Source organism: Lolium rigidum, chromosome 2 (genome assembly GCF_022539505.1).
Source record: "Lolium rigidum isolate FL_2022 chromosome 2, APGP_CSIRO_Lrig_0.1, whole genome shotgun sequence".
Taxonomy (NCBI): Eukaryota; Viridiplantae; Streptophyta; class Magnoliopsida; order Poales; family Poaceae; genus Lolium; species Lolium rigidum.
In genome coordinates, this window is record NC_061509.1 from 225,407,489 (window position 1) to 225,431,537 (window position 24,049).

The 24,049-nt window shown below is 44.0% G+C and overlaps 1 long non-coding RNA gene across 1 annotated transcript; it reads right to left on the reverse strand.

Annotated features, from left to right (window-relative positions):
• Positions 1–7,652: 7,652 nt before the first annotated feature.
• On the reverse strand, positions 7,653–9,791 carry LOC124688234. The gene is made up of 3 exons (XR_006998454.1): positions 9,653–9,791; positions 8,860–9,051; positions 7,653–7,914 (listed from the first exon to the last, which is right to left on the reverse strand). It is a non-coding gene; the product is annotated as an uncharacterized LOC124688234 (long non-coding RNA).
• Between the last annotated feature and the right edge of the window lie 14,258 nt (positions 9,792–24,049).

Below are 24,049 nucleotides of genomic sequence, written 5' to 3' on the forward strand. Positions count from 1 at the left end.
TTGCATCCTTCTCTATCTTGACGAATCCTAATTTAGCCATGCGGTCCTCGACAAACCAGCCATATCGTCCTCTAGGTTTTATCATAAAGTTCTTATGATATCCTCTGTGCATCGGCTTTGTTTAGGTGGTCGATTGTGTTCGGATACATTAAATTCATAATAGTCAAGGCCAGACTAAGATAAATCTTAATGCTTTATTAATGTAAGAAATATTACACAATTGAATCTGAAAAAATCTCCATAATTACGCTGTTGCTTTCTTCCCTATCTTGTGGAACCTTAATCTAGCCATGCGGTCCTCAAGAAACTAGACATGATGTACTCTAGGTTTTATCATAAAGTTCTTGCGATATCCTCTATGCATCGACTTAACTCATGTATGATCGATTTTGTTTGCATATAAATTTATGTACTAGTCACAACCAGACTAATACAAATGTTGGTGCTTTCTTAATGTGAAAAAACAACATATTACAACACAATATATTCCATGAGGTCCTTTTTAGAATCTCCATGTGGTACAAAACATAATACCAAAGAGTTCTTGCCGTTTTATCATACAAATGTGGTAAATGAATCGAGAAGGTTTTATCGTACACCCACATAGTACATTGTTGCGTCTCATAGAGGAGACAAGGCACACCAAAAATAATCCTAAGAATTACGCAAGCTTGCATCCTTCTCTATCTCGACGAACCCTAATTTAGCCATGCGGTCCTCGACAAACCTGCCATATCGTCCTCGAGGTTTTATCATAAAGTCCTTATGATATCCTCTGTGCATCGGTTTTCTTTAGGTGATAGATTATGATCGGATACATTAAATTCTAACTAGTAATTCATACTAGTCAAGGTCAGACTGAGATAAATCTTAATGCTTTCTTAATGTAAGAAATAATACACAATCGAATCTGAAAAAATATCAAGATCTACGAAGTTGCATCCTTCTCTATCTTGTAAAACCCTAATCTAGCCATGCGGTCCTCGACAAACTAGCCATATAATCATGCATCGACTTAACTCATGTGTGATAGATTTGTTTGCATATAAATTTATACTTATCACGGCCAGACTAATATAAATGTTGGTGTTTTCTTAATGTAAAAAACAACAAATACAATACCATAGAGTGCTTGTCGTTTTTATCATACACATGCGGAAAATACATCGAGAATGTTTTATCGTATACACCCGCATAATACATTGTTGCGTCTCACAGAGGAGACAATGCACACCAAAAATAATCTCAAGAATTACGCAGTTGCATCCTTCTCTATTTTGACGAACCCTAATATAGCCATGCGGTCCGCAACAAATTAGCCATATCGTCCTCTAGATTTTATCATAAAGTCCTTATGATATCCTCTGTGCCTTGGTTTTGTTTAGGCGATAGATTGGTTCAGATACATTAGATTCATACTAGTCAAGGTCAGAATGAGATAAATTTTAATGATTTCTTAATGTAAGAAATAATACACAATTAAATCTAAATGTCTCAAGAATTACGCAAGTGTTGCATCCTTCTCTATCTCGTCGAACCGTAAGCTAGCCATGCGGTCCTCAACATACTAGCTATAACGAACTCTAGGTTTTAACATAAAGTCCTTACGATATCCTCTCGTAGCTTCGATTTCACTCATGTGATAGATTGTGTTTGCATATAAATTAAATTTATACTAGTCATAGCTAGACTAATATAAATGTTGGTGCTTTCTTAATGTTAAAATACAACATAATACAACACAATACATTTCATGAGATCCTTTGTTAGAATCTCCATATGTTACGCAACATAATACCATATGAAGATTCATAGAGGGATTTGATTGGTCAAGATGTATATCTAGATCTCCTCTCTCTTTTTCCCAAATATGAGCAAGAATCATGGAGGGGTTAGAGGGAGAAGAAGGTTCTCAAAGTCAACAATAGAGTAGGGAGAGAGAGGGAGAAGCCACCAGCCCAAGGAGGAAGAAGGGGGTCTTATATACCCTCTCCCAACGAAATATGACCGTTGGGGATCCCCTAGGCCGGATTATCCACTCTGGGACGGATTACCAGCCCTTAGCCCTCGAAAAACGGCTAAGGACCTTAGCGGGTCCAAAAAACGTGAGCCCATGTATAGAGGCAGGATATTTGGCCAGATTATTCATTTGGGACGGATATTTCGTCGGCCGGATAATCCGCCCCCAACTAGGGCCGTATAATCCGGCCCCGAAAACTGGTAGAAACAATAAAAACAATATTTGCATGGGGCAACCTCAAATAAATAGAACGCCGTCTTGCTTACATGGCTTTGGGGATAAATACTTGACCAACTCGGAGACGCCACCACCCTATCCGTCCGGACTTTCACATTCTTAATACTTGCTTGTTATCAAATGTCCATGGAGTTCCATTAAACCCTGAGTCTTGAAGATCATAGAAGGATAAAGTTTCTCTAAATTCCCACATCTGTTTTTCATTTCTTTCCTTTTTTAAGAAATGTTCACTTTATCACATGTTTCGTTGAAATTTCCCATCATAAGCCAGGGTAGATTCATCATAGATTTTTTTATAACAAATCCCACATATGATGTCGCATGCGGGTTCGAGGTTCCCCATAGACAAACGTGCACCTCCATTTATTTCCTTTTTTTCATATCAATAATGATTACATCGATAATTATCTCATTTATTTTAAAAACTCGACTTCTAAACTCTCATGCCAGAAGAGGGCTAGACCTCCCCCCTTCCCTTCCCCGTGAAACGAAACTACATGCTTCAGACCAAGCCTCCAATGAAGGCTTTCCACGACATCTTTTCTTTGCCGTGTCTCCGACAGCAAGACGAGTTGGGGGCGATGAGTGTGCACGAGGTGTTCGAGCTCTTGAACCATCCGGGAGTCACCCACCCCCGGAGGTTCCAACCCAAAGCTCTCATGGCTCCTGATGAGCATTGAATACATTGTTCTTGATCAAGGTCTATAGGGTACTCCGATTGTACGATATAGAGTACATTGTTGAATGATATAGAGTCCTTTCCATATGAAAATGATATGGTGGCGGCAAACATATACAGACTATTCAATACTTTGAGTTTGATAAACTCCATGTGGTACATTGTTGTCTCCCGTACATATCGTCCTCTAGATTTTATCATAAATTCCTTATGTTATCCTCTATGCATCGGTTGTTCAGGCGTTAGATTGTGTTTGGATACATTAAATTCATACTAGTCAAGGCCAGACAAAGATAAATCTCAATGCTTTCTTAATGTAAGAAAAAAAAATACACAATTGAATCTGAAAAAATCTCCAGAATTACACAGTTGTATCCTTCCCTATCTTGTGGAACCCTAATCTAGCTATGCGGTCCTCAACAAAATAGATATGACGTACTCTAGTTTCTTTTAGAACACGGTACAACGCACACGCTCACAAACACGCAGGTACAATCACCCCTATGAACACGTCATCTACCACTGAAAGCATAGCGTCGATTAAATCCTAGAATTAATCCAGGTAAATGCAAACACCCATGCTAAGTCTAGAACTTGAATCTAGGTGGACTGGTATCACCACAAGGAACTGAACCACCAGAGTCAAGCTCTGTTTGCAACATACTGTAGGTTTTATCATAAAGTATTTACGATGTCCTCTATGCATTGACTTAACTCATGTGTGATAGATTTTGTTTGCATATAAATTTATACTAGTCACAACCAGACTAATATAAATGTTGGTGCTTTCTTAATGTAAAAAAACAACATAATACAACACAATATATTTTATGAGGTCCTTATTAGATCGAGTCTCCATGTGGTACAAAACATAATACCATAGAGTGCTTGCCGATTTATCATACACACATGGAAAATAAATCGAGAATGTTTTATCGTACCACATAGTACATTGTTGCGTCCCATAGAGGAGACAAGGCACACCAAAAATAATCTGAAGAATTACGCAGTTGCATCCTTCTCTATCTTGACGAATCCTAATTTAGCCATGCGGTACTCGACAAACCAGCCATATCGTCCTCTAGGTTTTATCGTAAAGTTCTTATTATATCCTCTGTGCATCGGTTTTGTTTAGGTGGTCGATTGTGTTCGGATACATTAAATTCATACTAGTCAAGGTCAGACTAAGATAAATCTTAATGCTTTATTAATGTAAGAAATATTACACAATTGAATCTGAAAAAATCTCCATAATTACGCTGTTGCTTTCTTCCCTATCTTGTGGAACCTTAATCTAGCCATGCGGTCCTCAAGAAACTAGACATGACGTACTCTAGGTTTTATCATAAAGTTCTTGCGATATCCTCTATGCATCGACTTAACTCATGTATGATCGATTTTGTTTGCATATAAATTTATATACTAGTCACAACCAGACTAATACAAATGTTGGTGCTTTCTTAATGTAAAAAACAACATAATACAACACAATATATTCCATGAGGTCCTTTTTAGAATCTCCATGTGGTACAAAACATAATACAAAAGAGTTCTTGCCGTTTTATCATACAAATGTGGTAAATGAATCGAGAAGGTTTTATCGTACATCCACATAGTACATTGTTGCGTCTCATAGAGGAGACAAGGCACACCAAAAATAATCCTAAGAATTACGCAGTTGCATCCTTCTCTATCTCGACGAACCCTAATTTAGCCATGCGGTCCTCGACAAACCTGCCATATCGTCCTCGAGGTTTTATCATAAAGTCCTTATGATATCCTCTGTGCATCGGTTTTCCTTAGGTGATTGATTATGATCGGATACATTAAATTCATACTAGTCAAGGTCAGACTGAGATAAATCTTAATGCTTTCTTAATGTAAGAAATAATACACAATCGAATCTGAAAAAATATCAAGATCTACGAAGTTGCATCCTTCTCTATCTTGTAAAACCCTAATCTAGCCATGCGGTCCTCGACAAACTAGCCATATAATCATGCATCGACTTAACTCATGTGTGATAGATTTGGTTTGCATATAAATTTATACTAATCACGGCCAGACTAATATAAATGTTGGTGTTTTCTTAATGTAAAAAACAACAAATACAACATAATACCATAGAGTGCTTGTCGTTTTTATCATACACATGCGGAAAATACATCGAGAATGTTTTATCGTATACGCCCACATAATACATTGTTGCGTCTCACAGAGGAGACAATGCACACCAAAAATAATCTCAAGAATTACGCAGTTGCATCCTTCTCTATTTTGACGAACCCTAATATAGCCATGCGGTCCGCAACAAACTAGCCATATCGTCCTCTAGATTTTATCATAAAGTCCTTATGATATCCTCTCGTGCATTCGTTTTGTTTAGGCGATAGATTGGTTCTGATACATTAGATTCATACTAGTCAAGGTCGGAATGAGATAAATTTTAATGCTTTCTTAATGTAAGAAATAATACATAATTAAATCTAAAAGTCTCAAGAATTACGCAGTGTTGCATCCTTCTCTATCTCGTCGAACCGTAAGCTAGCCATGCGGTCCTCAACATACTAGCTATAACGAACTCTAGGTTTTATCATAAAGTCCTTACAATATCCTCTGTGCTTCGATTTCACTAATGTGATAGATTGTGTTTGCATATAAATTAAATTTATACTAGTCATAGCTAGACTAATATAAATGTTGGTGCTTTCTTAATGTTAAAAAACAACATAATACAACACAATACATTTCATGAGATCCTTTGTTAGAATCTCCATATGTTACGCAACATAATACCATATGAAGATTCATAGAGGGATTTGATTGGTCAAGATGTATATCTAAATCTCCTCTCTCTTTTTCCCAAATATGAGCAAGAATCATGGAGGGGTTAGAGGGAGAAGAAGGTTCTCAAAGTCAACAATAGAGTAGGGAGAGAGGGAGAAGCCACCAGCCCAAGGAGGAAGAAGGGGGTCTTATATACCCTCTCCCAACGAAATATGACCGTTGGGGATCCCCTAGGCCGGATTATCCGCTCTCGGGACGGATTATCAGCCCTTAGCCCTCGAAAAACGGCTAAGGACCTTAGCGGGTCCAAAAACGTGAGCCCATGTATAGAGGCGGGATATTTGGCCGCATTATTCATTTGGGACGGATATTTCGTCGGCCGGATAATCCGCCCCCAACTAGGGCCGTATAATCCGGCCCCGAACACTGGTCGAAACAATAAAAACAATATTTGCATGGGGCAACCTCAAATAAATAGAACACTGTCTTGCTTACATGGCTTTGGGGATAAATACTTGACCAACTCGAAGACGCCACCACCCTATCCGTCCGGACTTTCACATTCTTAATACTTGCTTGTTATCAAATGTCCATGGAGTCCCATTAAACCCCAGGTCTTGAAGATCATAGAAGGATAAAGTTTCTCTAAATTCCCACATCTGTTTTTCATTTCTTTCCTTTTTTAAGAAATGTTCACTTTATCACATGTTTCGTTGAAATTTCCCATCATAAGCCAGGGTAGATTCATCATAGATTTTTTTTATAACAAATCCCACATATGATGTCGCATGCGGGTTCGAGGTTCCCCATAGAAAAACGTGCACCTCCATTTATTTCCTTTTTTTCATATCAATAATGATTACATCGATAATTATCTCATTTATTTTAAAAACTCGACTTCTAAACTCTCATGCCAGAAGAGGGCTAGACCTCCCCCCTTCCCTTCCCCGTGAAACGAAACTACATGCTTCAGACCAAGCCTCCAATGAAGGCTTTCCACGACATCTTTTCTTTGCCGTGTCTCCGACAGCAAGACGAGTTGGGGGCGATGAGTGTGCACGAGGTGTTCGAGCTCTTGAACCGTCCGGGAGTCACCCACCCCCGGAGGTTCCAACCCAAAGCTCTCATGGCTCCTGATGAGCAAATACATTGTTCTTGATCAAGGTCTATAGGGTACTCCGATTGTACGATATAGAGTACATTGTTGAATGATATAGAGTCCTTTCCATATGAAAATGATATGGTGGCGGCAAACATATACAGACTGTTCAATACTTTGAGTTTGATAAACTCCATGTGGTACATTGTTGTCTCCCGTAGTGTGTCATTCATCGATGAGGGGTCCTAATATTCTAAGGGCACGAAAAATGGATAATTTTTTTTTTCTTAATCCCATATATTGCTTTCACTGTTTATTACCACACCAACACAAACATTTGGTGCAGAGCTTGGATGACACATCGTCCAGTATGGAGGTGGGGTGTGCCTCCGTAGTCGCAATGAGCGGTTTCCATCATGTGAGATGATATTTTTAGTTAGACTAACTTTACTATCAAATAAACGATCAAACCTTTGCCAAATCCAATACATCAAAAAAATTGCACATTAGTCTTTCTGAATATTTAAGTTCTTCTCAGCCCTAAAATGGAATTTCTCCCGGTTGACCACTCGAAGATACACTTGTTATGAATTGTATTTAGCCCAACTAAATTTTATGATTACTAATCAGTGCAAACACCGATTTTGTTAGATGATGACAATTACAATTGTTTTATTTATATGCCACCAAACAAATTTTTATGGTTACTAAACAGTCCATGTTCACCTCAGGGCAAACTTCGTTGATCTGAGCAACCGACAAACCAACTACTAAAATATTCATGATGGACCAATCACTATTTATAAAGTTCTTTGGAGATATTCACGATATACCAATCCCTCATTTATTAAGTTCTTATATGGATCATCTCCCCTATTACATATAAGTTCACAAATCGTCACACGGAGGGCGACCAGCTGCTGGTTGTCAGTCCTAGCCCCCATCACCTTCATCCGGCAGATCCACAACACCAACGCTGGCAGCTGTCCCCACGTCACCAGTTCTGTCCTGCCACCACTACCCAATTCTTGAGTGATATAATTTTCCTGCCATATTTGGCTTTCTGTAGAACAAAATTCTCCCAAGGCAGGACTGCACAATAAATAATACATGATCAATTATAATTACCCTTCGAGGAGTTCTCCTCGGGGGTAGATATGTCAAAAAAATAGGCAATATTTGAACTCAGATACCGATAGACGAGGAAGGAAATAATTTCTGAAACTGAAGCATGCGCCACTATGACAATGCAATCGCAGGTCTGAGAGTGTGTAAAATGAAGAATCCACGAGTCTAAGTAAATGATTCTCGTTTAGGAGCTAATTCTCCTACAAACAATATGGCTATCAAGAATGAATTGATAGTCTAAACTCATACAAACATAAATGCATTAGTAAACTGATACTATTAGATTACCAGATGACTCACATAATAAAATCTAACACTCCATAAAACTCAGGCGTAGCAAATGAGTGAATTTTTAACATACAGGAAGAGCTTAAGAAACTGCGATGGAAATTTGAAACCTAAGGGCAAATCAGAGATGCAATACATAGATGAAATGCTACTGTAGTGCATATAATCCTCATCGAAACTTGGCATTGAATAACTCGGGCTCGTGCAAAGGGCCTAGAGAATTGAAGAACTATATCTGAACTCAAATCCAGAACTTAAAAAGGGACATGTTATTGGGGACTAATCATTTGTTACTTGAAAATACAACTAAACAATGAATGCACCAACTTAGGTCAAAATAAGCCGGCCCTTATTGAAATGTTGGAGATGCTACACCTGCATCTACAAATGACACTGTACATCACACCAGACATGCTGAATTGCAATCAAACGCATTAGCTGTCAGCTTGTTAAAAGAAATTCTTCTGAAAATAGCATTTGTCCGCGATTTTGCATGACCTCATAGGTATAATTTCAGCCGCAACTACCGACCCGCCTTGGCACACTAAAACTAGGAAAATGATTCTGCTAACATACAAGAGCAACGATGAGCATCCTGATATTGACAGGAAATCAACGAACCTCTTCTTCCATGGATGTGGAGATGGAGGCGATTGTGAGGCGCAGATGGGATAATTCATATGTTTGGTTATCATCTGGCCTGAATTATCTCTTCATAAAACTATATCATGATGAACAATAAATAGGAGCGATTCCAAAACGCGAAGGGGGGAATCCTCCAGCGGCAGTCCTTAAGCTTGGTTGTTATATGACCTACATTTAAGGTACAGAGTGTCCAAGTTAAACAGCATGTATTAAAGTGGATGCTACTACACTATCTGAGAATAAATCATTCCACTTGCTAGAACTGTTTGATCGGAGAAGCAAAAGAAGCAGAAAAGTCAGGATGCGAAGTGTCCCACATACAGACTTTAATTCAAGGAACCTAAATTCCTTATTTATCTATGAAACAAAAAAAAAGCACTGTAAATCTGATTTAGAATACACACCCACTTTCCTAACAAAAACATCTCCATCTGTCAAACTATAAGAATAATAAAACTCTGAAACAACTTTGCTTCTCTTAAGATATCGTTTTGCTTCTCGTATATGTCACAGACCTAAAAAGTTTCAGTGATCGATTCCTCTAGAGGTTGACACCAACTTGGTTCATAAACATTCAGCCAATTAAAGTTGGTTGCTCCCGGTTATAATCCGTAAGATTATCTCGCCTGTTTAGAATCAGGTGCGCTTTCAAGCCCACCAGCAAATCGATCTTTATCCGGTAGTTCATGGGGCTAATTCGTCCCAAGTGCGTGCTGTACGGGTCCTTATTCAACAAATTAAAATGCATCCCCGACTGAACTCTACGCACCTGTTGTTCCATGACCCAGGCGATGGTGGTGAACCGGAGAGATGGGCCGCGGCTTCATCTGGAGAAGGCATCGGAACTTCCGCTACCTCCGCGAAATCCGGCGCGGCCGTTGCTTCCAGAGCTCGTAGAGTCGACGGATCGGCTTGGGCTGGTGCCCTCATCTCCCGTCCGGTTTGCTTCTTCTCGGTCGAGCCAAGGCGAATCTAGGGATGGAAAATCCATGCTGGAGGGAGCATTGAGCGGAATCAGAGAGGCGGCGGCGCTGAGCGAGAGCTCGAATAAGAAACCAGACGGGGAGAATTGACCTTAGTGAACCCTTAGGGGCGGCCATCGACCTGCATCGCCAGCGGCGTCGGGATCTAGCCGGAGGATCCGCTCTCGCCTGCGGGTGTGTGTCTCGTCTGACGCAGGGAGGAGGCGATTGGATTTCGAATTAACTGGGCTCGGTGGATCCTGTCCAATACCCCACGTCGGCAGCGGGCCACCACCGTATAACATACGAAAAGGTGCTATGTATCTACGGCGCATCGCTCGTATTTGCGGAAATGGCTGGTCAAACGTTCCCGCATGTGGGCCCGGCACGGGAATCTCATAGCAGCGTCCGACGGGAGCGATTTCGACCGCGCCCCATTTCGCCTTCACCAACGCATTTCCGATGATGGACGCCAATTTTGTCAGGACCTTATGTCTCCTCCGTCTGGTGACTTGTTTTTGCAAAAATAACCCTGGATTTTGTCAAATTCATTTTTGGAAGTCCTTCTGCTTATGAAGTTCTTTACATAATCCAGAGTGGATCCACTCTTGTCATTCAAAAGTTCTTTGCAAATTTGCAGTGTGTATGCATTGTTGCAATTATAAATAACATTTTTTCATATGAAATTTTTTCCAGAAAATCATAAGAAACTGGCCCATTGATTTTAACCACAGATCTTCTGGATCCACATGAATGTCTAACACAGTTGCAAAAAGTATATACGAAAAAATGTTCAGAAGATCCATTGGGAGGAGACAATAGATCCAGGAGATTCATCAAAGATCTCTCACACATCCTAACTAGATCCTAAGAAAGAAAAAAAGGAAGAAACAAAAAAAAGGATCCAGATCCAGTGGTCGTGGCCGGAGCGGGGCGAGGCGGCGCCTCCCACAGCGGAGAGGCGGCAGACGGAGCGGAGCGGCAAGGCGGTGCCTCCCATGGCGTAGATCCAGTCTGGCGCAGAGGCCGTGGCCGGAGGAAGCGCCCGGGCGAGGCGGCAACGCTCCTCGCCGAAGGAAGGGGCCCCGCGGCGGAGGAAGGCTGCGAGGGGGCGGCGCTCGTCGTCGGAGGAACGGGGGCGCGGCGAGGAAGGCGGTGCGCGGTGTCTGGTTTCGTTCGATCTAGGGTTTCGTCTGGATTTGGGGTACTTATACCGTCTCCTCCAGGACCTCGGCCTAATTAGCAAAATGCACAGGGATGTTTTTGCAAAACGCGCGCGTGCGAATCTTCGTCAGTCTTGGATGGTGAGAGATAGAGTACGGGCGCCATAAGGTCCGCTCGCTGTCGTTTCCGGGTTATGATTGCTTATTAAACTTACCACTCGGTACAATGAAGATAAGTGTATATATGCCCATATTTGCATGAGCAGTGCTAAGCGAGAAAGTATCCGATCGAAATCTAGATGGAATCAGCGGAACCCAATTAAACTTACTTTGCTAGTAAGTTAGGTAGTTGTCCCGATCTTTAAGTTACAGAAACTTTGGGAGGGTTGAGTTTCCTTTATAATGTTCGTTTGAAACTTGTTATTTTTGCCTAAACTATATACTTTTAAATTTGGGTATAGGTATAATTTATTGCTCAATTTGGCATTTTCATAGCTTCTAAACAATTTTTAGTTTCAACTTGAGCATCTACGTCTCCGTAGAACTCTATCTTCCTTTGTTTTTCTTCAGAATTTCTTAGCACTTTCAAACATGTTTTTATGTGATTTTTACCGGTTTCCATCGAAAGCTGATTTTCACCGATTTTCTCAAGAAATACAATAGACCACATAGTAATGCCAGAATTTTTGTTTCTGTGTTTCCATGTTTCACCGAGTTTCTTATTTCGGGGCACCCAGCAAATACACTCAGCAAAAAGCACATACACAATAATTTTCAAAAATACAGTAAAGCAAAAAATACTAGACAAAGGTGGTATTTGCCGAGTGTCAAATTTTAACACTCGGCAAAGCCATGCAACACGTGTCCCGACAAAGACCGTCTTTGCCTAGTGTTACATGACTTTTCGCAAGAGCAGACTGCTCCGAGACACCGGTTTATGAACGCGCGGAACCAGCATCATACCTTTGATAAAATAACATGACGTGGATCTAAAAATATTTTTTGCAAAAAATCTAAAAGAAATGAAAGTTTGACACTTAGTTGAAATATGGCCCGCTTCCACTGTAGAAAATGCCATGAATTTTCAGAAAGCGAACACGCAGCAGATACGTGAACCTAGTGTGGAAATTCTTTTAAAATGTTTTGCCGTGTATTCTCACTGACACTCGGCAAAGATTGTGGCCTACGTGGCTGGCAGCAATCAGCATCTGGAAAGACGTTGTCTTTGCTATGTACCTCTAAAATACACTCGGCAAATATACTATGTCCACTGGTAGAAAAACAGGCTTCCGGTGAGCCCCATAAGTCGCGAAGCTGTAGGAACCGCGACTAATGGGACCTTTAGTCGCGGTTCGGGAGGCGAACCGCGACCAAAGGGCTGGGCCCAGGGCGCTCGGTGGCCAGCCGGTGCACGTGGGGGCTTTAGTCGCGGTTGGCCAGGCCAACCGCGACTAAAGGTGCCCGAAGGCCTTTAGTCGCGGTTGGCCGGGCCAGCCGGGACTAAAGCCCCTCCCTATATATACCCATCCGGCGAGCCAACACTTAGCCATTTGGAGCCATTCTCTTCACAAACTTCACAAGTGGGTGTTAGGTTTGCTTTTGGTTCCTCTTATGCACATAAGGTGTTTGATGAAATGCCCCAAGAGCATGAAACAAACATGATATGAAGTGTTGGAGCCACACTTGAGCTTTCTCATTTATTTTTTCCTCCTCGATCGCGGTTAGCAACTTGAACCTTTGATGTGTCGTTGATAAAATATGCATGTGTGTGTAGTTCATTGTTTAATTTATATTGTTTGTAGCTAGTTAGTTTAACAAATGCATGATGGTTAATTATATATTTTATATTATAATAATGCGGATGAATCGACAATGGATGTACGGTAACCGACTCTCCGGCGAGTTCGGTACGGGTTTGAAAGATTTCCTCGTAGTGGCTAATGCGAACAAGTAGGGGGTTTTGTTATCTGTCCATGTGTTAAGCTGTAAGAATCGGAAGGGTTACTCTTCCTCAAGAGATGTTCACATGCACCTGCTTCGGCACGGTTTCATGCCAAGCTATAATTGTTGGACCAAGCATGGAGAAAGAGGGGTTATAATGGAAGAAGATGAAGAAGGGGATGATTTCATCGATGAAAGCTATCTTGCTCATTTCGGTGATACTTTCATGGAGGATGCTTTGAAGGTGAAGGGGAAGGTGAAGAAGAGGCACGTGATGATCCCGTTGATGATCTTGGTCGGACCATTGCTGATGCACGGAGACGGCTGCGAAACGAAAAAGAGAGGGAGAATTTGGATCGCATGTTAGAGGATCACGGGGAAGGCGGCGTACCTCGGATGCGATGATGGTCACGAAAAAGCTGGGCTGCACTGCTTGGATTTGCTGAAATGGAAGGCACGGGCGGGTGTAGGCTGACTCGGCATTTGAAAACTTCGCTGAAAATGTTGAAGAATATGTTTCCAAAGAATAACGAGTTGCCCGCCGAGTACGTACGAAGCAAAGAAGGTTGTCACGCCCTCTAGGTTTAGAGGTTACGAAGATACATGCATGCATCAACGATCGCATCCTCTACCGCGGTGAATACGAGAATTTGAATGAATGCCCGGTATGCACTCGCATTGCGTTATAAGATCGAGAGGCGATGACCCTGGTGACGATGTTGAGGGCCGGAAACCCGGGAAGAGGGTTCCCGCCAAGGTGATGTGGTATGCTCCTATAATACCACGGTTGAAACGTACTGTTCGGGAACAAAGAGCATGCCAAGTTGTTGCGATGGCACAAAGAGGACCGTAAGTCGGACGGGGAGTTGAGACACCCCGCGGATGGAACGCAATGGAGAAAGATCGACGGAGAGTTCAAAGATTTTGCAGCCGACGCAAGGAACATAAGATTTGGTCTAAGTACGGATGTCATGAATCCTTTTGGCGAGCAGAGCTCCGGCCATAGTACCTGGCCCGTGACTCTATGCATCTACAACCTTCCTCCTTGGTTGTGCATGAAGCGGAAGTTCATTATGATGCCGGTGCTCATCCAAGGTCCGAAGCAACCCGAGCAACGACATCGATGTGTACCTAAGGCCATTAGTTGATGAACTTTTACGGATGTGGGGCAGACTCGGTGTCCGTGTGTGGGATGAGCACAAAGAAGAGGAATTTGACCTACGAGCGTTGCTTTTCGTAACCATCAACGATTGGCTCTGCTCTTAGTAACCTTTCGGGACTGTCAAATAAGGGATACAATGCATGCACGCACTGCTTACATGAGGCTCGAAAGTGTACATTTGCCAAATTGTAAGAAGAACGTGTACCTTGGGCATCGTCGATTTCTTCCGAAAGGTCATCCAGTAAGAAAGAAAGGCAAGCATTACAACGGCAAGGCGGATCACCGGCCGAAGCCTGCGGAACACACTGGTGCTGAGGTATTTGATATGGTCAAGGATTTGAAAGTCATCTTTGGAAAGGGTCTCGGCGGACAATCGGTTCCGAAGGGAGTCGACGGGCACGTAGCCATATGGAAGAAGAAATCTATATTCGGGAGCTAGAATATTGGAAAGTCCTAGAAGTCCGCTCCGCAATCGACGTGATGCACGTTACGAAGAATATTTGCGTGAACATCCTAAGCTTCTTGGGCGTGTATGGGAAGTCAAATGATACAAAGGAAGCACGGCGAGGACTAGCAAAGTTTGAAAGACCACGATGACCGGCATCCGGAACGGTTTCAAGGTCGTGCCGGCTACGCTCCGACCAAAGAAGAGAAGGTCATCTTTTTTGAATGCCGAGCGGTATGAAGGTCCCGTCAGGATTCTCGTCCAATATAAAGGGAATAATAAACATGGCGGAGAAAAAGTTCCAAAACCTCGAAGTCTCACGACTGCCACGTGATTATGACGCAATTGCTTCGATTGCTTTGAGGGGCTCCTGCCGGAAAAATGTTCGAGTAGCCATTGTGAAGCTATGTGCATTCCTCAATGCAATCTCTCAGAAGGTAATCAATCCAGAAGTTCTACCACGGTTACAGAACGATGTGGTTCAATGTCTTGTCAGTTTCGAGTTGGTGTTCCCGCCATCCTTCTACAATATTATGACGCACCTCCTGGTTCACCAAGTCGAAGAGATTTCCATTCTCGGTCCCGTATTTCTACACAATATGTTCCCCTTCGAGAGGTTCATGGGAGTATTAAAGAAATATGTTCGTAACCGTGCTAGGCTAGAAGGAAGCATCGCCAAGGGCTATGGAAATGAGGAGGTAATTGAGTTTTGTGTTGACTTTGTTCCTGACCTTAAGCCGATTGGTCTTCCTCAATCGCGGCACGAGGGGAGACTAAGTGGAAAAGGCACGATCGGAAGGAAATCAACGATATGTATGGACGGCCATTCTCCGACCGAAGCACACCACACGGTTCGACCAATTCCAGCTTGGTGGCTCCGTACTTTGAGAAACACAAGAATATTTTACGCTCGGACAACCCCGGGAAGCCTCGAATCCTGGATTAGGAAGGCCCACATGGAGACTTTCGGCAGCTTGGTTGAGAAAACATTTAATGCATGACAATAAGGTTGTAGATCAGATCTGTACATGTTGGCCAAGACACCATCTTCGACTATAACGACTTTCCAAGGGTACGAGATAAATGGGAATACATTTTACACGATCGCCCAAGATAAAAAGAGCACCAACCAAAACAGGTGGTGTCCGCTTTGATGCAGACAACCGAGAATGGGCAAAAGGTCACATATTATGGTTACATAGAGGAGATATGGGAACTTGACTATGGACCCTCCTTTAGGGTCCCTTTGTTCCGGTGCAAATAGTTCAAGCTAACAGGAGGTGGGGTAAAGGTGGACCAGCAATACGTAATGACAATGGTGGATTTCAACAATCTTGGTTACCTTGACGAACCATTCGTCCTAGCGAAAGATGTCGCTCAGGTTTTCTATGTGAAGGACATGAGTAGCAAACCGAGGAAACGGAAAGATAAGAAAACGATCGGTACATCATGCGATGATTCAAAGCGCCACATTGTTCTTTCAGGGAAAAGAAACATCGTGGGAGTGGAGGACAAGACGGACACGTCGGAAGATTATAATATGTTTGCTGAAATTCCGCCCTTCAAAGTGAACACCAACCCAAGCATTAAGTTAAATGATGAGGATGCTCCATGGATACGGCACAATCGTAAGCAAGCGAGGACACAAGGGAAGAAATGATGTGTAATACTTTATTGTACCAAACTTTGTTGAATGAATCATGTGAATTATATTACCCGTGATGTGTTTGGTGTCCATTTTCGAATGATTCAATTGACTCGAGATAGCACTGATGATACATGAAATTTGGAGTGACTAAGTCATACTCCTGCATACATGAAATTTGGAGTGACTAAGTCATACTCCTGCATACATGAAATTTGGAGTGATTTAGTCATACTCCTGCCTAGGCGTATAATATGCATACTCGTAGTCTTCATAGCCGCCGCCGTTGTACCGGTAGTCGTCGCCTTCTAAGTTGCCAGGCGTCGTCGTCGGCTGCCTGTCGTCGCTGTCGTCGGGCGGCGCTCGTAGGCTCGAACCGAGGGTAGCGCAGGCGGGGGATATCGCCGGCCGTGATGTAGTCCATGACGCTCGCGGAGTCCGGCCGTACCACCATAGCCGACGGCCGGCCTCGTGGAAGTTTCCGTGGAGCGCGACCGTCCTCCTCATACCGGCGAGCGCCCTCTCACGCCGATTGATGAAGAAGGCGTCCCAAGTATGCTGGTTATCGGGATGCCGGCGGGGATTCATCCGCTGCTGCGGCGTGAGGTCGAGGTAGTAGTGGTTCGTGATGGCCGCCCGGCGCGCAGTACTCGAGGGACGGGAGGGACCGGCACGCCGCCGGGCGCTTAGGCTCCGGCCGGCAGGGACGCGGTAGCCCGGAGGGCAAGGGTAGTTCGAGGCGCAAAGCTCCTCCACCTCGCCGGTAGGTTAGAGTGGGTGCGGTGGAAGCCATGAGAGAGTGATGAGAGATTGTAGAGATGTGATAATGCTGGCCAAGCCGGGCTACCTATATGTAGTGACAAATGGCGGGAAAAATGGGAGCGGAAAGACAGGAGGCGGGAAGAAAGAGGCGGGAAGAAAGTGGCGGGAAGAAAGAGGGGGGAAGAAAGTGGCGGGAAGAAAGAGGCGGGAAGAAATTGGCGGGAAGAAATTGGCGGGAAGAAAGAGGCGGGAAGAAAGTGGCGGGAAGAAAGTGGCGGGAAGAAAGAGGCGGGAAGAAAGTGGCGGGAAGAAAGTGGCGGGAAGAAAGAATTTTTTGATATATTATTTTTCTGATTTTTTTGATATATTATTTGTATTTTTAAGAATTTGAATTGAATTAGTTTTATTTTTTTTGATTTTTTTGATATATTATTTGTATTTTTAAGATTTAGAAATGAATTAGTTTTATTTTCCTGAATTTTTTCATATATTATTTGTATTTTTAACATTTAGAAATGAATTAGTTTTAATTTTCTGAATTTTTTGATATAATATTTGTATTTTTAAGATTTTGAATTGAATTAGTTTTATTTTTCTGAATTTATTGATATATTATATGTATTTTTCAGATTTTGAAATGAATTAGTTTTATTTTTCTTTACTTTTTGATATATTATTTGTAATTTGAAAAAGAAAAGTAATTTGAAAAAGAAAAGTAATTTGAAAAAGAAAAGTAATTTGAAAAAGAAAAGTAATTTGAAAAAATACCTTTAGTCGCGGTTGGCCTCGCCAACCGCGACTAAAGGGTATTTTTCCGCGGGAAACGAAAACCCGGCGAAAAATGACCTTTGGTCGCGGTTGGGGTCGCCAACCGCGACTAAAGGTACCCCTTTAGTCGCGGTTGGCGACCCCAACCGCGACCAAAGGTCGCCCACTATAAATTCCGCGCCCGAACCGCCGCTGCCCTCATCTCGTCTTCTCCGATCTTCTCCGCGCGCACGAAGACTTCTCTCGGACGCCGTTAGGCTGCCTGCCCGCCCTCGCCGACCGCTGCTGCCGCTGCCGCCGCCACACGCCACCGTCGACCGCCTCGATGCGTCGCCGTCGTCCGCCGCCGCGCGCCTCTCCGCCCCCTTCTCACTTCGATCCCGCGCGCGCGCCGCCACCGGCTACCGCGCGCTGCCGCCGCCGCTGCTCTCGGGCGCCGCGCCGTACCGCGTTGCGCCGCCGCCGCCACACGCGTTGCGCCGCTGCCGCTGCTCGCCGCCACACGCCGCTGCCGCGCGCGCGCGCTTGGCAGAGGGAACGACGACGAAGAACAGAGAGAGGGAGAGAGAAAGGCCAGGGGCGCCGCCTGGCCCACTTTTTTTTTGTTTTTTTGTTTTTTTACTTTGTAACTAAGTTGTTTTAATTAAAAACTAGTAAAAATGCCAACTAGTAAATTATGTGAAGAACTAAAAATTGAACTTCACAAAAACTTTAATTAACTTAACAAAAAAAATTGAACAAGAAATAACTTAACAAAATTTAACAAAAATAACTTAACAAAATAACTTAACAAAAGTTTGTCAAAAAATTGAACTAAATTTTCACTTTTGTATTTTTTCACTTTTAAAAGAACTCAAAAAAATGAACTAAATTTTCACTTTTGTATTTTATCACTTTTAAAAGAACTCAAAAAAATGCGCCGCCCCCCTCGCCGCCCCTACGTATATGCGGGTTTTTTTTGTTCGCGGATAGTTTGTAACAAAATTTAGACTTAATGATCAAAATTTTAACTTAACAAATTTTTTAACTTAATTAACAAGAATTATTTTATTTTGGGATCGAGAGGGGGCGGCGAGGGTTATGTGTCCTCGGCACCACCACCGCCCTCTCGGTCAGCGCCACACCGGTCTCTCGGTCACGCGGTCACTCGCGTCCCCTTTCGCCACCGCCACCGGTCTCTCGGTCACGCGGTCACTGCGTCCCCCTTTCGCCACCACCACCGTTCTCTCGGTCACGCGAACATCGCGTCCCCTCTCGCCTCCTCGTCGCCCTCTCTCTTTATATGTAGAAGAGATATGATAATGCCGGCATATACACAATTAATTTGTTTTGACTACATGTTTTCGAGATCGACATATGGCGGACGATAGAGCTGACCCGATTCTGGACAACTATGATCCGGACGTCGAAGACCATATGTTCGGCATCATAAAAGGCGATATTCTATATGTGCCGACCGGACAAGAAGAAGATGATATCTCTTCTTATCTGAACCTTGACGGTGAAGATGAAGGGCGCCGTCAGCAAGATGATGCCGAAGAAACGTTGATAAACGACGATCTTGAATTGGAAGTAGCAACCACCTCCGGCGCCGAGGTATATATATACATTGAGCCTGCGAGTGATACAAACTAACCGATTTGAATAAATATGTGTGTACTAACGCGCGCGACTCTCTTTCTTATTTTAGCCCTCGGCCGGATCGTCGAAAAAATCGAGTATGTCGTCAAGCGTGGCGCAACCAAGACGATGAAACCAAACGAAACATGCACCATCGAGGTTGTCGAGGAAGCAACCGGCAGGCCGCTGGAGCCCAGCAAGAATGCCACCAAGTTTATCAGCCAATGCGGAGCCGTTGTTAGAGACAACGTCTCGATCACCGTCCAGGAGTGGAATGAGCCAAAGAAGGCACGTCTTGGTTTCACTTTTATCGATAAGAGAACAAAAAAAGATTGCTTCAACAAGCTTATGAAAAATTTCGTTCTACCTCCGGAATACCGCAAATACGATGAGAATGGTAACAAGATTCAGGAAAACAAGGAGAGGTGCAAGCTAGTCAAACAGTTCGCTCTTTCTAAGATGTCCAACGCATTCCGGAAATACAAGCAAAATCTAGCCCATGACTTTGTCAAGCAGGGCAAGACTCCGGATTTAAAGGACAATATGAGAAATCGCAACATGATTGGCCAGAATTTGTGAAGCAAAAGAAATCGGAGCAGTTCCTTGAAATGTCGAAAAAAATAAGAAGAATGCGGCCAAGAAGGAGTACAATCATATTATGGGGCCAGGAGGGTATCGCTTTGGCAGCCTAGGTGGGAGAAGATGGAGAACGAGGCGAGGACGCGAGGAATCCGTCCAGGTACGGAGGGATGGGACCCAAGGGCCAAAAGCTGGTGGTACGGGCATGGGGGATCGCTGAACCTGAGACAGGGGAGTGTGTTTATCGGGGCAAAATAATTAAACCCACCCAAAAGCTTATTGAGGCAATGAGGGATGCTCAAGAGGGAGGATCAAGTTCAACGGAGAGAATGACGCCCGACAAAGCCCTCGGGAATCTCGAACACGGAGGACGTGTACGAGGCATGAGGCCCATTTCGTGGAAAGTAGGGTTCTCCCGAACGATGACCCGTACGGTTACGTAGCCGTAAGAGAAAGATGGATCGGGATGCGGATGTTGTGGCGAAGTTGGTAACGGAAATGGATGTGATGAAGAAAACCGTGAGTGTACTAGTAGCCGAAAGAGATGCAGCTCGGGCGCGAGCATGAAGATCATCCAATGGATCTCGGAAGCCAGCAGCGGAGAAGAAGCAGCGTGGCTTCCACGGAGGCCTCACCGGCTGGTGCACCGACGATCGAAATTATCTGCACGGAGCCTCGGTGGTCGAAATTACTGCACCGAGCCTCCTCGCTACCCCGTGGATGATATAAAGGAGATGAAAGCATGTCATCTCGTATTATCCTATCGGGAACATGTCCATGAAGGTAGCCATCGGCGATGCTTTACCACTCGGAGCACTCCACCACAACAACCCCATTCAAGATGGCTATGCTCGTGTCACGGTGGAGGAGATAGTCCAAGGGTTTGAGGACTCGGACATTGACATTGCTACACTCGAAGGGGCGAAAAGACTTGAGATGTCAAGCGCAGCTCATTCGATGGCGTAAGAAGTTTATCAAGTTTCGCGCGAGGCGCCAACAAGTCCACCCCACGGTGGTGGTGGCGGGTGGCGTGGATGGCGGTGGCGGGTGGCGGTGGTGGTGAGCTTCACCTACACCTCCTTCACGTCAGCCGACGCCGCTCTCACTCACCTCGGCGGCAGCAGACGCCGCCTCAGTCCTTCGCTCCGACGGGTGATCGGACACCGCCTCTGCATCCACCTCCGGCGAAGCAGCGTATGAGCCCCGGTTATTAACCCGGACCCTTCATGTACCTAGAACCACAAAGATACCAGAGCCATCACTGAAGCCTCTCATCCCGAGGCCTTGGGAACTTAGTGTCGAGAAAGTGCGGCGGCGTGGCTGCCAGCGATGAGAAATGGAAGGAGGATCCGCAAGAAGAAAAGAGAGGGCGAGCCCAAGCGATTTTCCGACAAGCAAAAGCAAGGGCTAAGTCATTTTTGAACACACGTCCCAGCCGCGAAGAATCCGCTCGATGACTATTTACATGAACTCGCAGGCAAGCACTCGCTGCTCAAGAGGAACCAAGAGTTGGCGGAGAAGAAAGCCTTGGAGGAGGCCGAGACAAAATTAGAAAGGGGAAAGAAGTTGCCCAGCTCGGGAACAAAGTAAACAATCGATCGCCCCGCTTATAGTGCAAGCCGCCGGTCCGATGCCCCGATATCATAGCAGCTGCGGCAGCACATGGATTGATCAGTACGAGTGCCGTAGAACAAGCGGCCGACTTAGGTATTATTCTTCGTGCATCGTTAGGCCTTGATGAGGCGCCAATGAAGGACGTAGTATTTACATATGTGAAGAATGGCCCTCTCGTCGAGCTCGCGCATGAAGAGGATCTACCTCGACAAATGAAAGGTCTCGCTAAATTGGTACAAGGGTTACATAAAACTTAAAAACGCCAAAGACTATATTTATGCGAAGTTAGATATGAGCATCACTTCAAACATTACTATGTACAAATTCATCCGAGTGAATTGTTCCAGCTTTCAATCTGCGCGATCTCGACAAATCTATCATCAGCTGCTACGTTCCGTAAGTGATTTATTAATTTCTACCCCATCTCGCTCATTGCCCGCACTATATATATATATATATATATATATATATATATATATATATATATATATATATATATATATATATATTAAGTCCTAACTATCTTGTTGTGTACGCTATTATGCGTAATGAAGAAGCGGGAAATGCGAATAAGGAACATCCATGATGTTGGGTTCATTGACCCACAAATCGCTAATTCATATGTGTTAGAACACCACCCCGCCGACGTGGAGGATGACTCGTGGCGGTTTATTAGAAAACGAAACTCAAAAGTGATATTCTATTTCCTTGCCATTTTGGGTGAGTGTTTTCGTCTTGAGCACATTCTCTTTTGTTTACTCCATGCATGGTATGTGGCTAATCGATGAGTTATGCATGATCGTGCATGTATCGTGTCCGCAGTTCCACTCGGATTCTTATGGTAATTCAATTTCAGACCTCCTCGTTCTCGTCCACGACTCTCTGAATATGGATCCGGCGCTTTGGGCCGACATGAGAAAAATGATGCAAAAGTAATTATTTTCATTCATTTGCGCTCTATATCGATCGGCCTATTTCGTATATAGAGCGCAAATGAATGAAAATAATTACTTTTGCATCATTTTTCTCATGTCGGCCCAAAGCGCCGGATCCATATTCAGAGAGTCGTGGACGAGAACTGAGGAGGTCTGAAATTGAATTACCATAAGAATCCAGATGGAACCTCGCGGACACGATACATGCACAACCATGCATAACTCATCGATTAGCCACATACCATGCATGGAGTAAACAAAAGAGAATGTGCTCAAGACGTAAACACTCACCCAAAATGGTAAGGAAATAGAATATCACTTTTGAGTTTCTGTTTTCTAATAAACCGCCACGAGTCATCCTCCACGTCGGCGGGGTGGTGTTCTAACACATATGAATTAACGATTTGTGGGTCAATGAACCCAACATCATGGATGTTCCTTATTCGCATTTCCCGCTTCTTCATTCCGCATAATAGCGTACACAACAAGATAGTTAGGACAATATATATATATATATATATATATATATATATATATATATATATATATATATATATATATATATATAGTGTGCAATGAACGAGATGGGGTAGAAATTAATAAATCACTTACGTAACGTAGCAACCGATGATAGATTTGTCGAGATCGCGCGATTGAAAAGCCGGAACAATTCACTCGTATGAATTTGTACATAGTAATGTTTGAAGTGATGCTCATATCTAACTTCCGCATAAATATAGTCTTTGGCGTTTTTAAGTTTTATGTAACCCTTGTACCAATTTAGCGTATCTTTCATTTGTCGAGGTAGATCCTCTTCATCGCGCAGGCTCGACGAGAGGGCCATTCTTCACATATGTAAATACTACGTCCTTCATTGGCGCCTCATCAAGGCCTAACAAGTGCACGAAGAGTAATACCTAAGTCGGCCGCTTGTTCTCCGGCACTCGTTAGCGCTCAATCCATGGCTGCCGCAGCTGCTATGATATCTGGGGCATCCGGACCGGCGGCTTGCACTATAAGCGGGGCGATCGATTGTTTACTTTGTTCCCCGAGCTGGGCAACTTCTTTCCCCCTTTCTAATTTTGTCTCGGCCTCCTCCAAGGCTTTCTTCTCCGCCAACTCTTGGTTCCTCTTGAACGCGAGTGCTTGCCTACGAAGTTCATGTAAATAGTCATCAGGCAGATTCTTCGCGGCTTGGGACGGTGTGTTCAAAAATGACTTAGCCCACTCGCTTTTGCTTGTCGAAAATACCGGCTTGGGCTCACCCTCTCTTTTCTTCTTGCGGTCCTCCTTCCATTTCTCATGCCGAGCAGCCACGGCCGCCGCATTTTCCTCGACACTAAGTTCCCAAGGCCTCGGGATGAGAGGCTTCCGTGATGGCTCGGGTATCTTTGTGGTTCTAGGTACATAAGGGTCCGGGTTAATAACCCAGGACTGCTTCGCTTCTTCGCCGGAGGTGGATTGGGGGCGGTGTCCGATCACCCGCCGGACGAGGACCGGGGGCGGCGTCTCGCTACCCGCCGGAGGTGAATTGGGGCGGCGTCGGCCGACGTGAAGGAGGTGTAGGTGA